Source organism: Gossypium hirsutum, chromosome A09 (genome assembly GCF_007990345.1).
Source record: "Gossypium hirsutum isolate 1008001.06 chromosome A09, Gossypium_hirsutum_v2.1, whole genome shotgun sequence".
Taxonomy (NCBI): domain Eukaryota; kingdom Viridiplantae; phylum Streptophyta; class Magnoliopsida; order Malvales; family Malvaceae; genus Gossypium; species Gossypium hirsutum.
In genome coordinates, this window is record NC_053432.1 from 38137107 (window position 1) to 38153176 (window position 16070).

Sequence of the window (16070 nt, forward strand, 5' to 3'; positions counted from 1 at the left end):
TTCTCCTATTCATGCCCATTTTTGTCCAAAATTATAGAAATTGGTTAAATGCTATTTAAGACCTTCTAATTTATAATACAATGCAATTTCATGCTTGAAGGTTCTATAACACATATTTTACAACTTATTCAATATAGTCTCTAACTTCAAATTGGACACTTTATCAATGAAATTTCTTCATGAAATTTTCACAGAAGCATGCAATCATATCATAGACCACCTAATAATCATAAAATAATTATTTCTACTTTGGATTTGTGGTCTCGAAACCACTGTTCCAACTAGGCCCTACTTCGAGATGTTACAATGCTCCCCCTTTAGGGATTTTCGTCCCCGAAAATCTTACCAGTGAAAAGGTTTGGGTATTGGTTTCTCATGTTTCCCTCGATCTTCGATCTAGCCTCTTCAACCCCATGTCTTTGCCATAAAACTTTCACAAGGGCAATACTTTTGTTTCTCAATTGTTTGACTTCCCAGGCCAAAATCTTAATCGGCTCTTTGCCATCAGTCATATTCGGTTGGATCTCGACCTTTGTCGGTGAAATCACATGCGAAGGATCAGATCGATATCTGCATAACATAGACACATGAAACACATCATGAATCTTTTCCAATTCGGATGGTAAGGCTAACCGATAAGCAACTGGACCTATTCTCTCGGTGATCTCATACGATCCAATAAAGCGTGGACTTAATTTGCCTTTCCTACCAAATCTTAAAATCTTTTTCCATGGAGACACTTTTAAAAATACCTTATCACTGACCTGAAATTCAATCTCTTTCCGTTTCAAATCCGTGTACGATTTCAGTCTATCAGAAACGGCTTTCAAACAATCACATATTACCTTTACTTTTTCTTCGGTTTCTCCAACTAAATCAACTCCGTGAATCTGATTCTCTCTAAGTTTGGTCCAATTCAAAGGCGTTCAGCACTCATGCCCATGCAATGCCTTATAAGGTGCCATTTTCAAACTCGACTGAAAACTGTTCTTGTAGGAAAATTCTACCAACGGTAAATACTTTTCCCAATTACCTTGGAACTCAAGAACACAACACAGCAACATATCTTCAATAATTTGAATTACTTGCTTAGACTGATTATCGGTCTACAGATGGAAAGCGGTACTAAAATTCAACGTTGTACCTAAAGCCTCCTGCAACTTCTTCGAAAATTGTAAAGTGAACCTCGGATATCTATCTGATATAATTGATAAAGGCACTCCGTGCAACCTCACTATTTCAAAAATATACAACTCGAGTAGCTTGTCAAGTGAATAGTCAATACGTACCAGTATAAAATGAGCCGACTTTGTCAATCAATCCACAACAACCCATACACCATCTTTCTTTCTCAGTGTCAAAGGCAAACCCGTCACAAAATCCATAGTAATACGATCCCATTTCCACTCAGGAACCATCACAGACTGAAGTAAGCCTGAAGTTACTTGGTGTTCAGCTTTCACTTGTTGACAAATCAGGCATCTCGAAACGAACTCAGAAATATCTTTTTTCATACTCGGCCACCAATACAATTTCTTCAAATCATTATACATTTTCATACTACCCAGATGCATAGACAAATGACCACTATAGGCCTCAAGAAAAATCTTCTGAATCAACTCGGTATTGTTAGTAATAAAAATCCTATCTCGGAACATTAAGCAACCATTGGAACTAATCCAAAAATCTGATTCCATACCCGATTCACATTAGACTCTTTTGGCTTGCAAATCACCGTCACTTTGCTGAGCTTTATAAATCTCTTAAAGAAACATTGGTCTAGCTCTTAACTTAGCTAGAATCGAACCATCATCTGACAAGGCCAAATAAGTGTTCATAGACCTCAATACAAACAAGGATTTCCTACTTAAGGCATCGATGACCACGTTTGCCTTTCCTGGGTGATAATCAATCACTAGCTCATAAATTTTTATCAACTCTAACCATCGCCATTGTAGTAGGTTCACATCCTTTTGAGTTATCAAGTACTTTAGACTTTTATGGTCAGTATACACACGACATTTCTCACCATACAAATGATGTCTCCAGATCTTCAATGCAAACACAATGGTAGCTAACTTCAAATCTTGTGTCGGATAATTCTTCTCATGCGGTTTCAGCTGCCTTGAGGCATAAGCTATCACCTTGCCTTCTTGCATAAGCACACGACCCAATCCATTCAAGGATGCATCACTATAAATCACAAATTCTTTTCCCGGATTAGGTTGTACTAAAATTGGAGCCTCAGTCAACAATGCCTTTAGTTTCTCAAAACTCTATTGGCATTTTTCCGTCCATTCAAACTTAACATCTTTCTGTAACAACCTCGCCATCGAGTAGCAATCATGGAAAATCCTTTAACAAACCATCTATAATAACTGGCTAATTTTAGGAAGCTTCTAACCTCAAACACATTCCTCAGCGATTTCCATTCAACAATAGCCGAAATCTTACTTGGATCTACTCGAACGCCATCACCCGAAATAATGTGCCACAAGAATCTGACTTCTTGAAACAAAAAATCACTTTTACTAAACTTAGCATACAACTGCTTGTCTCTCAAGGTTTGCAAAACCGTTCTCAAGTGCTCGACATGCTCGGCCTCATCACGAGAATAAATCAGTATATCGTTAATGAAAACAACCACAAATTTATCTAAGGATGGTTGGAAAATACGGTTCATTAGATCCATAAATACCACGGGAGCATTCATTAAACCAAAAGGCATTACCAAAAATTCATAGTGACCATATCTCGTTCGAAATGCAATCTTTGGTACGTCTGAATCTTTAACTCTCAACTAGTTGTAACTAGGCCTCAAGTCTATCTTTGAAAATACTGTGGCTTCCTTCAGTTGGTCAAACAAGTCATCGATTCCTAGTAAGTGGTACTTGTTCTTTATGGTTGCCTTATTGAGCTGTTAGTAGTCAATGCACAATCTCATTGGACTATCTTTCTTTTCAAAAATAGCACCGGTGCACCCTACGAAAAATAATTGGGTCTTGCGAAACCTTTATCCGTTAACTCTTGTATCTGGAATTTTAACTCCTTTAACTCCATCTGAGCCATCCTATACGAACTAGTCAAAATAGGTGCAGTAACTGAAACTAATTCAATGCCAAACTCAACTTCCTTAATTGGAAGCAATCCGAGCAACTCTTCCGGGAACACATCTGGATATTTGCATACTACCGGCACTGACTCAATTTTCAACTCAGACTCTTTCTTATTCAACACAAAGGCAAGATAAGCTTCATAACCCTTTTTTCAGACATCTTTTAGTAATCATAGAAGAAATCACTACAAGCAAGCTATCCGATTCATCTGATTCAACCCGAAGAATATGACCACTTTCACATTTCAATTCAATGATTTTCCTTCCACATTTTACTACTACATCATGCGTGGTCAACCAATCCATACCAAGTATTACATCAAATTCATCAAACGGTAAAAGCATGAGATTAGCCGGAAAACAATTACCTCTAATCATTAAAGGGCAATTCTTACATACTTTGTCAACTATCACATGCTTGCCTAGAGAGTTTGACACTTTTATCACGAATTCTGTAGACTCAATGGGCATATTCATGCTAGACACCAATTTCACACATATATATGAATGGGTAGATCCCGAATCAATCAATGCAACAACAGAAGTATCATAGAGAGAAAAAGTACCCGTAATCACATCAGGGGATGAAGCCTCTTCGCGAGCGCGAATGGCGTAAGTCCTCACAGGTTCTCTACCCTCTAGTCTCACAGCTGGTTCCCTAGGTGCACTCTTACTACTCATTCCATTTCCCAAATTCTTCTGTGGTCTCCCTCTAGAAGTAGCATTGCTCGATCTTGCACTCTAAAATTTTTCCTTTTCAACTGTTTCAGGACAATCCATGATAAAATGATCATGTGAACCACACTTGAAACATGCTCGACTATTCATCCAGCATTCACCAGGGTGACATCTGCCACAATGTTGACACTCAGGTCTATTAGGTCGAGTGTTACCTACATTCGCTATTGAAGTAGTCTGAGCCTTATGACCCGAATACTGTTTCCCATGGTTCCTGATCAAAAACCCAGCTAAAAACTTGATCGAGTATTAAACTCTCTCAGTTTCTTAGTCGAGGACTGAAATGATTTACCCATCTATCTCTTCTTCAAATATCGAGACTCTAACTCAGCTTTTCTCTTCTCTTTAGCCAATTCCTCGACTTTACAAGCTCTCTCTACTAGCATAACAAATTCTCTAAGTACAAGGACACCAACCAATAATTGAATGTCTTCATCTAATCCATCTTCAAATCTTTTGTACATGATGGCCTCAGCCTATACATATTCTCAAGCATATTTGCTCAGTCTCACAAATTCACGCTCATATTCCGTTACGTCACTCGGCCCTGTTTTAACTCGAGGAATTCCTTCCTTTTCTGATCAATAAATCTTTGGCTAATGTACTTCTTACAAAATTCTTCTTGGAAGAATTCCCAGTTAACTCTCTCTCCCTTGATACCACTGGCACAAGCACCACTGATAAGCAGAGTCTCTCAAGAGGGATAGAATACACTTCATGCGTTCCTCAGGTGTGCATGATAACTCATCAAACACCCAATGGTATTCTCGAGCCAGAACTCTGCCCTCTCAGGGTCATCATCTTTACTAGCTCGGAACTCTTTGGCTCATTGTTTATGAATCTTATCAATTAGAGGTCTATTTAGTCTCACGAAGTCCATACCTTGGGGTGCTATGGGGATAGGTTGAGGAATATGTGGGGTGGAGGGGGTTGAGCGTTCGGGTTCATTCGAACGAACTCTGTATACCAGGCATCCATCATATAGAGAAAGGCTTCCCTACCTCTTTCTCCTCAACTAACTGTAGGGGGTCTACTATCAAACGACGCTGCCCCTTCAGCGGGTGCATGCACGTTACTTTGAACATTATCCGCCACTACTCTGTCGGGATCCATTTACTATATGAAAACACATGTCAAAATCGTCAAAAGTTGTTACACTATCATAATATATATATGGCATGTATATCTAGACTTGTACACAGGCTACACTAGTCTAAGAATAGACTAAATCGTAGCTCTGATACCGCTAAATGTAACACCCCTTACACGTATCCAATGCCGGGACAGGGTTTGAGGCGTCACGGGACTAAAACATAAACATTCACACAAAATTGGGCCATAAAATTTTGTTCAAATTTAAAACTTTTCAATTTCATGTAAATTGTCCCTTATAAGGGCCTACAAGGCCCAAAATATACGTTGGAAGCAACTTGGGACTAAACCGAAAACTTTAGAAAGCTTTGAAAAAACTTAGAATATTTTCTTATTTTGGAGAGTCACATGCCGGTGTAGGTAGGCCGTGTGGCTTGGGACACGCCCGTTTCTCCAGCCCGTGTAACTCTCTGACTGTGACATCATCAACCAAAATAAGGTCACACGGCTAAGTCACACACCCTTAGGCCGTGTGGTGAATTAAATTCTCAAAATTAAGGTTAGACTTCACACGGCTTGGGCACACGCCCATATCCTGAGGTCGTGCCCTCCACAAGGTAGAGACACATGCCCGTGTCTCTGCCTATGTGTTTACTACTGGGCATTCTGTTTTGCATTAATTAGGGTGTAGGGGACACACGGCCGAATCACACACCCATGGGGCGGATCGCGTGTCACACATGGCCTAGACACACGCCTGTATGTCTACCCATGTGGACAACCTTGAGGCTATTTTCCAAGCCATTTGTCACCCTTAAATGCTCATTCACTCACTCATCTTTCATGGCATGCAACATAGTATATTTAGTCACTCAACTACTCATAAACATGATTAATTCATGCCGTTGTAATGTCACCATATCACCTATCCAAACCATCATGCTTTCATATGGCATTCCACACCAATTTCATATTCAATCATCATGCTAACCTACTTTCAATTTACTCAATTATATCATAGTTTTGGTCATACTTATTAGCTATGATTCATTCATTTAGCACATGTCATTCATCACACATCTCATCCATAAGCAATCACTCAAGCTTAATACATTGCATGCATGCATAATTCATTAGGGTTACAACCCAAATAATCAATATGAACCATATCACATGGCCATATACAAAATGAATCAAATATTTCCATAAGCTAACACATTTGACTAGACCAATATGACATATAACAAATAGACCAAGTCTCTATACATGTCATACTCAAAATGTTGAGACTAACTATACCCAAATATCCAGTTGATAGTGTGACCGAGCCTCTGACGTCCTTCGATTCCCGAGCTAGCTTGGCGATACTATAAGAAAATGGGAAAAGAGAGGGGAGTAAGCATAAAGCTTAGTAAGTTCACATGCGAATAAATAACTTATGTGTTATATATATAAATACCAATGACATAACATAGTTTACTTATGTGTTATATATATAAATACCAATGACATAACATAGTTTACTTATGTGTTATATATATAAATACCAATGACATAACATAGTTTACTTATGTGTTATCATAAATTCATAGGCATAACATAAATTTGTAGACATAACATACACATTTTCAATCTTACCAAAAATTCATCACATACCGAGGTTATACATATGAGTTTTTCATACATACCTGTACCAACTCGAATCACATTGTCATATTTCCTCATCATTGACTTACTTGTCGATTAACTCACAAGTTTACCCATTGAACACTCAGAATACTATTGGATACACGGAAGACTTGCACATAGTGCTTCAAACATAGCCACATGATACCTCATCTCACAATCACACATTGCTCACTCTCGAGCTAATCACGGGCCTGCTCACACAAGCTGACATTTAGGACATAACTACTCGGGCTGCTCACACAAACTGACAGATACCCGCAACACATGCGGGGCTACCCAGCCACTAGTAGAACGTACAAGTGTAGCACCTGGATTCACATAATCACATATACACATAATTTCGTGAGCTCATAATAACATAATTCCTAGTGACATGTCACATTGTATCATACATTATTCCGAAGGTTCAACTGGGATTTTCTCGATAACGTATAATCGTCGAACTCGTTCACAATGTTATGCTTATAGACAACAAAGTCGTTCATTCAATCATCATAATAATTAAACATAGAGATTCATAAATAAATAAATACATTTAAACATGATATATCATTGCATTATTTACACATGAGCTTACCTCGATACAAAATATGGACAATTAATTCGATTTAGTCCAAAATCTTGTTCTTTCCCCAGTCTAGGTTCGGACTCCATTTTTCTTGATCTATAATAGCAAATTCAGCTCATTTAATCATCATATTATTCAAATAAGTCCAAAAACTATATTTAGGAAAAATTAAAATTTTACCCCTAAACTTTCTCATATTTACAAATTAGTCCCTAGACTCGTAAAATGAAATGTGTTCATTTTCTTTGTTACCCAAGCCTAGTCGAACCTATACCATGCTCATATCAGCCCCCATTTTCCTTTATTTCACATTTTTATACCTTTTACAAATAAGTCCTTTTCATGCATTTCTATAAGAAATCACTTAGTAAAAGATGTTAAACACACAGCAAACTTTCATATTATTCCATTAAACATCAAAATACAAACATGTCACACATGGGTCAAATTTCATACATGAACCCTAGCTCAAAATATGGCTAGAAATGGATAGATCATGCTTCAAGGACTTCAAAAATGCAACGAACATAAAAAAAAGGGCTAGGGAATATTTACAATCAAGCTTGAAAGTTGAAAGTTGACCTCAGTTACGTTTCTTGGTGGTTTCCAGTCAACAACTTCCAAAATCTTACTCGGATCAACTCTAATGCCTTCCGTCGAAATAATATGTCCCAAAAATCCAACTTCTCGGAGCCAAAACTCGCATTTTCTAAATTTAGCGAATAGTTGGTTATCTCTCAAAGTTTGTTACACAATCCTCAAATGCTCAGCATGCTCAGATTCATCTCGGAAATAAATCAAAATATCATGAATGAATACAACTATGAATTTGTCCAAATACGGTCTAAAGATTCGATTCATCAAATCTATGAATACTACAGGAGCGTTAGTTAATCCGAATGGCATAACAAGAAATTCATAATGTCCGTACCTAGTTCTGAACGCAATTTTTAGCACATCCGAATCCTTAACCCTCAACTGAAAATAACCAAATCTCAAATCAATCTTTGAAAAAAATTGTTGCTCATTTCAACTGCTCAAACAAATCATCAATTCTCGGCAAAGAATACTTATTTTTAATCGTAACCTTGTTAAGCTGACGATAGTCGATACATAATCTCATCGATTCATCCTTCTTCTTTACGAACAGTACTGGTACACCCCAAGGTGAAAAATTAGGTCGTGCAAAACCTCTATCTGTTAACTCTTTTAACTGAGCTTTCAATTCTTTTAACTCTATAGGAGCCATTCTATATAGAGCTATCGATATCAGTGATGTTCCCGGTACTAATTCAATAGAAATCTTAACTTCTCTGATCGGTGGCAACTAATGTAACTCTTCTGGAAATACATCTGGATATTCACAAACCACTAACACTGCCTCAATCTTCGATTCAGATATTTTTATATCCAGTAAATAAGCAAGGTAAGCATCACAACCTTTCCTCACATACTTCTAAGCTAGCATAGTCAATATCACAACAGGCAACGCACTCGAATCATCGGTTTCAATATGAAGAATTTCACTATTATAACATTTCAACTCAATAGTCTTTCGTCTACAGTTTATAATAGCATCATGCAGAGTCAGCCAATCTGTAACACCCCTTACCCGTATCTGAGGCCGGGCTAAGGTACGAGGCGTTACCAGACAAACATACAAATATTAAACTAAAATACGAGCCATAAAATTTTATTCATATTTCAAAGTGTTCATTCTCTTACACAAAGTCCCTTATTTGAGTCTACGGAGCCCAAAACATACTTTAGAAAGGGTTTGGGACTAAACCGAGAACTTACGAAAATCTTGGAAATTTCATGCTTTAAGGCTCCACACGCCCGTGTCCCAAAGTCGTGTTCCATACACGGCTGAGACACATGGTCGTGTCTCTGCCTTCGTGGAATATACCTAGGCTATTTTCCAAGCTTTGGTCAACCTTGATCTCTTACACACTTATACAAAATCAAAAGCATATAACATGGTATTCATTTAATGATTAAACATCCTCAATTAAACCCCAAACATAGCATTTGTATGTCATCATACATGTGTCTCTCATACTCATTTTACCTTGTTTATTATAGTACCACTTATACATTTATACCAAGATTATCATCTTACCAAATATCTTCAGCTTAATCATCAAGCATTCATATTTAAAGCTAGATCATATCTTTATAAAATACCACGATTCAGATGCGCAGAATAACATGTTTGCCTAAAACATTTCAATTCAATTCCATACCCAACAAGCATTACATTGAGACTAGTCATATATATATATACATGTCATGATACATAACATTCTCTTTTTGTTTTCTTATAAACACATATCATTTATTTCATTATATCAATATTTCATATACCATAGTTTCCATGTATTCCACATATATTGATTTTCCTCCTCCTCCTCTCCATTCCACATCCTTAATGTATATAGCATTCTTGTAAGTACGATTTCACAATTTACTAATAAATGTTCACATCAAACTGTCCACACGAGTCATAGTCACTTAATTATTTATAATTCGAGCTACAGAGCTCCAAATTAAGATCCGTAAATTTCCCCTGAAAATAAACTCACATATATTTCCACCATAAAATTTTCATAATTTTTGGTTTAGCCAATTAGTACAGTTTATTCATTAAAATTTCCCCTGTTTCACTTTCTGACAGTTCTGACCTCTCTTCACTAAAAAATAATTATCTCACAGTACAGAACTCGGATAATGTTCTTGTTGATTTATCCTGAAAATAGACTCATTATGGATTTTAAAAATATAATTTTGAGCCTCTAATTATTTTTCTCCAAATTTTTGTGATTTTCCAAAGTGAGAATAGGGGATCACGTAATCATTCTGAATCAGTCTCACAAAAATATAAATATCTCAAAATATAGAACTCCTTTGCTTTCTATATTCCTTTCATATGAAAATATACTCATTAATATTTAATTTGATATCTCATTCAGTCTCTGGTTCAATTTATACTATTTTTAGTGATTTTTCAAAATCACGTCACTGCTACTGTCCAAAACAGTTTTATTACTAATTCACTCTTTCACACTTTCTTTGTATTAACCTCATTTTAACATACATATCACAAATCATTTTCACCACATTTCATACATCACAAGTATAGGCCCATGATCACAAGGTCACCATAAAATCATCCTCATGTATAACTTACTTGTTTATAACCTTACCACATCCTGGTCACTTAATGAACACATCATTCACATAACCAAGTTCCTGCACTTATTCATCACAAAACTCACAAAGCAATACATAGAGAGTCCCCCGTTGAACACTTCGGATCAATCCTTGATACTTGGTGGTTTCAGCACATAGCTCCACCCATCATATAGTTTGGCTCTCTTGCACACATGGTGAACACTTAGTACCACCCATGTGACCTAGCCAGTTTATCTCGTAGCTCTCTTGTCTATATGGTGTCCTTCACTTGGAACCACGCATGCCACCTAGCTACATATATCCCGTAGCTCTCTTGTCTACATGGTGTACACATAGTATCACCCATGCGACCTAGCTACATCATAATGTCTTGTAGCTCTCTTGTACACATGATGTGCACTCAGCACTATACATGTGACCTAGCTACATACCATCTGTATCATCCAATCTTTCCGAAGGTTCAACCGGGATTTCTCTCTCTTTTCCAACAATTTCACCAATCAAGCATATTTCCAATATTTTTATAAAATATCATAATACAAGTAATAGTGATGTATTACTTACATATAAACTTACATCTCATTTAATATCGATGCAATAACATTAAATTACACATTGTCTTATTAAAAATCATATGAACTTACAATTTCCCATAATATCCATAATCATAGAAATCACATTTATGTATGATAATTCAATGCACTTCATGTACCATAGACATATTTTTAAATCAATTCATAAACTTGGCACCATAATCATTTAATTTAACATAATTCAATTAATTCACTAAATTTAACTTTCAAATATAACTTACAGCATTATTGTTGTATTATTATCTTACCAACTTACATACTTTCAACACCTCGGAGATCATAGTAAATATATCAATTTTACATTGAAACATGCATAAATTAATGCTTATTATACATATGAACTTACCTTGATATTAAAACGGCCATTTTACCAACTTTCCCAATTTTCGATTTTTCTCTCATTCTAGGTTCAAATCTCGTTTTCCGGGATCTAAAACATCATATTTTACTTATTTAATTAATGTACTATTCAAAACAGTCCTTAACTCAAACTTTGGAAAAACTACAATTTTGCCCCTAAAATTTTGCATATTTACACTTTTGCCCCTAGGCTCGGGAATTAAACTTAATCCCTTATTCTTATGTTTTATGACATGATGATCACTTTTCCCTTCTATGGCAACATCAAATTCTCACTCTAACATATACTTATGACTATTAGGTATTTTTACCAATTAAGCCCTTTTGCTCGTTTTCACTTAAAACCGAGTAGCACAAGTTGTCTAACATAACTTGAAACCTCATATTGTATCATAAAACACCAGAATACACAAATTTTACATATGGGTATTTTTCCAAATATGAACCCTAGGTTGAATTATTCCTAGCATAAGCTAAATCAAGTTACCGGGACTCCAAAAACGTAAAGAACTTGAAAAACGGGGTTAGAACGGACTTACAATTGAACTTGGGAAGCTTGAAAACCCTAGCCATGGAGTATCCCTTGGTATACACGTCCATGGTGAAGAAGATGAGCAAAATTGGCTTTTAATTTTGTATTTTAATTCATTTTACCCCTAAATGACCAAAATACCCTTACTACTAAACTTTCCAAAAATTCCATCCATGTCCAATTTTTTCCATAACTTAGAAATTGGTAAAATTTCTATTTAAGACCTCCTAATTAATATTTCAAATCAATTTCATACTAGAAACTTCTAGAATGCAAGTTTTGCAACTTATTCAATTTAGTCCCTAACTTCGAATTAAGCACTTTATGCATAGAATTTCTTCACGAAATTTTCACACAATCATGCAATCATATCATAGACCTCAAAATAATCATAAAATAATTATTTATATCTCAGATTTTGTGGTCTCGAAACCTCTGTTCCAACTAGACCCAATTTTGGGCTATTACACAATCCATACCCAAGATCACATCAAATTCATCAAATGAAAAAAGCAGCAAATTAGTTGGAAAACAGTAACCCTACGTCATCAAAGGACAATTCTTTCAAATTTTATTAACTAGGACATACTGGCCTAAGGAGTTTGATATTTTAATCACAAATTTAGTTGACTCAACAAGTAAGCTCTTACTAGACACTAAAGTTATACAGAAATATGAATGAGTCGATCCAGGATCAACCAAAGCAATTACATCAGTGTCATAAAGAGAAAATGTACCGGTAATAACATCTGGTGACGATGCATCCTTGCGAGCACGAATAGCATAGGCTTTAGCTGGTGCTCAAGCTTTGGATCTCACAATAGAATCCTTTGTTGCACCTTTGCTACTAGTCACATTTCCAGTATTTCTAGGTGGTCTCTATAATAGCCCATTTTTAGTCAAATTAGAATAGTGGTTTCAGAACCAAAAATTTCAGGTTAGAATATTTATTTTATTATTATTTTAATGTTTACAGCATGATTGAGTGATTGTGTGAAAATTTCATTAAGAAATTTTATCATTTGAAAGGTCAATTTGATAAAAAGGACCAAATCGCGTAAAGCGTAAAACTTGAGCTTTAATAGCTAATGGTGTTTAATAGCTATAAAACCTTAAATTTAAGGCCCTTATGTTGTAACTAGACCATTTTAGTTGTGAGTGGACAAATATGGGCATGCATTATATGGTTTTCATGAATTATAACTAAGGTTAATTTAGTAATTTGGTTAATTAATAAGTTAAAAATATAATAACATAATATCATCATCTTCATTAAGTGATCACCACCAAAAATTAGGGCTAGAGGAATCGATTTTTATTCCTTTCATGCAGCCAAGCTCATTTTTGCAATTGTAAGTCCGTTTTTGCCCCGTTTTTAATGATTTCTATGTTTTTGTGATCGTTGCAACTAGATCTAGCTAGCCCAGGGACTATTTTGCAAAATTGTTAAAGATTTTGAAAGTTTCCATTGATGAAAATATGTGTTCTTTTATGTTTGATGATGAAATAAGAAATCTTGTTGCTATATTTACATATTTTTAAAGTGATTTTGAGTAAAAATGCAAAATAGGGATTTATTTGTGAAAATGTAAAAATGTGTGGTTAAATGTGTGGAAAGTTGAAAAATGTGGGCTGCTAGGGGATAATAGTAATTTGACTAGCATGGGTTTCTTTTGAATATCATTAATTTGTGATTTTATGAAATAATGACTAAATTGTGAAAAACGTGAAATATTAAGGGCAAATGTGTAAAATGTACTTTGAAGTGTGTTTTAGACTAAATTGAATAGAGGGATAATTAAATAAGTTGAATTTGATATTATATAGATCAAGAAAATTGGAATTTGGAATTAGATCGGGAAAAGACAAAGTACTCAATTAATTGACCAATTTCATTGTTTTCGAACCCGAGGTAAGTTTGTATGTGATAAATTTCATTTTAAAGGTATATTAAATGTTTTGATATTGTATATGTCATGAATACGAGACTTCGGATAAGTACAACAATGACTCTATGATAATTTGGCATTCGAAATCCCGGTTGAACCTTAGGAATAGTTTAGGATACTAGTGACATGTCATTAGAGGATACATTGAGTTGGCTTCGGGCCATGATATTAGCACTTCAGGTGCGAGTTATACCGATGTGGCTTCGTGCCATGATTATCGATTGATTTGGCTTTGAGCCATGATATCAATACTTTGGACATAAGTTCCCTTGATTTGGCTTTGGGCCATGGTATAGGTACTTATCGTGTGAGACCCTTGAGTATCCAACTTCTATTCCGGATGGTTCAACGGGTGAACGATAGATGTGGATGAGTTTGAGATTAATGTTAGATGATACAAGTACGTACATGAATTATATAGGTTTCAAATCGAGGAAACTTGTGAAGGAAGTGTATACTTTCATAATTGAGTATTTGAAAGGTTTATTAATCAATGTAAGCTATATGTTGGTATATTCAAATTATTGAATTATATTTATATGATTGCATTGAGTTTATTTCATACGAGCTTACTAAGCTTTATAGCTTACTTTGTTTATTTTTCTCGAGTTTTATAGTGTTACCAAAGCTAGCTCGAATTCGAGGATCGTTGGAGATCGCTTCACACTATCTATCTACCTCTTGGTACCTAAGAGCTTTGGTATTTTAAGTATATGGCGTGTATAGAGAGTTTGGTCATTTTGGTTATGATTTGATAATGATTTTGGCCATATGAATTTGCATTGTAACTGTTTATAATTTGGTATGTATATATAGCTATGAGTGATGGCTTATTTTGGTATATTTTGTATGTTTGAATCATGTATCTATATGATTATGTCTTGTGAATTGAGTTGGTTAATGGTTGTGTGATGGTTGATGGTAATATATGTTATGAGTGTCAAATGGATGATTTGTGGTTATTGGTATGCTCGTGAAATTAGGCCTAATAATGCATATTTGTTAATGGTCATTTTGATGATTTGAGAAGATAAGAATTGGTATGAATTTAGATGGCATAATGTGGTATTTATGTTTTGCATTGATTTGTGTTGGAAATGGTATAAATCATGCTTGATTTGAAATTGAATTAGATGCTTATTGATGCTATGTTTTGTGCCATATGAACTGGCTTGGTAAATAGCCTATTTTTGTCCACACGGGTAGACACACGGGCGTGTGTCTCAGCCGTGTGTGACACACGGTCAAGTACACGGCCATGTGTCCCCTGGTGTTGAAATTGAAACTAAGTCAGTATGCTTTACGCGGCCTCACACATAGGCGTGTGACTTGGCTGTGTGGCATAAGTCAGTATACCCTACATGTTTGTCACGACCTAGCACACGACCTAGCACACGGGCGTGTATGGCCAATTTTTATGGCACACGGCTAGCCACACGGGCTTATGTGTTGGCCATGTGACCTAAGTCAGAGAGTTACACGTTGTTGGACACAGGCTGGCCATGCACTCCTATTTCGAATGTCCACATGGCTTGTGACACGGGCATGTCTGTTGGCCAAGTGAGACACACAGCCAGGCCACATGGGCGTGTGTCCTCTATTTTTGAGAGAATTTCCTAAGTGTTCAAAAAGTTTCCAATGTTATCGTTTAGTCCCGAACCACTCCCAAAGCATGTTTAGGGCGTCGTAGGCTCGTTATAGGGACTTTGTGCTTGAGTTTGAATAATATTAGCATGAAATGTGAAATTATATGTGAATTGAATGTTTAAATGTTTTATAAGTTCGATAATGCTCTGTAACTATAACACCTCTAACCCATATCCATCGCCAGATTAAGGTCTTGAGGTATTACTGAACAAGAGCACAACTCTGAACATTCACACAAGTCATATTCATATATGTAAATGAAAGTCCAATTAATTGTTAATCATGAATTTATTAATATATAATATAAAAAAATACAAATCATACAATAAACATTTTAATGATATTTGAATAACTAGTAAACATCAATCATTTTAAGTCATATTTCTATACATGTATAAATTAAATCAAATAAAATCTAACACATGACATTTTAGTCATTAACTTATACGGCATTAATAATCCATAAGTGGTCAAATATATTTCAGTAAACAAATAGAACTTATTCACATTTTAACCATAATGAAATGGGACTATTGCTGTAACACCCCAAACCCAGCCTAGACGTTATGGCCGAATCTGGCGCGTCACATTG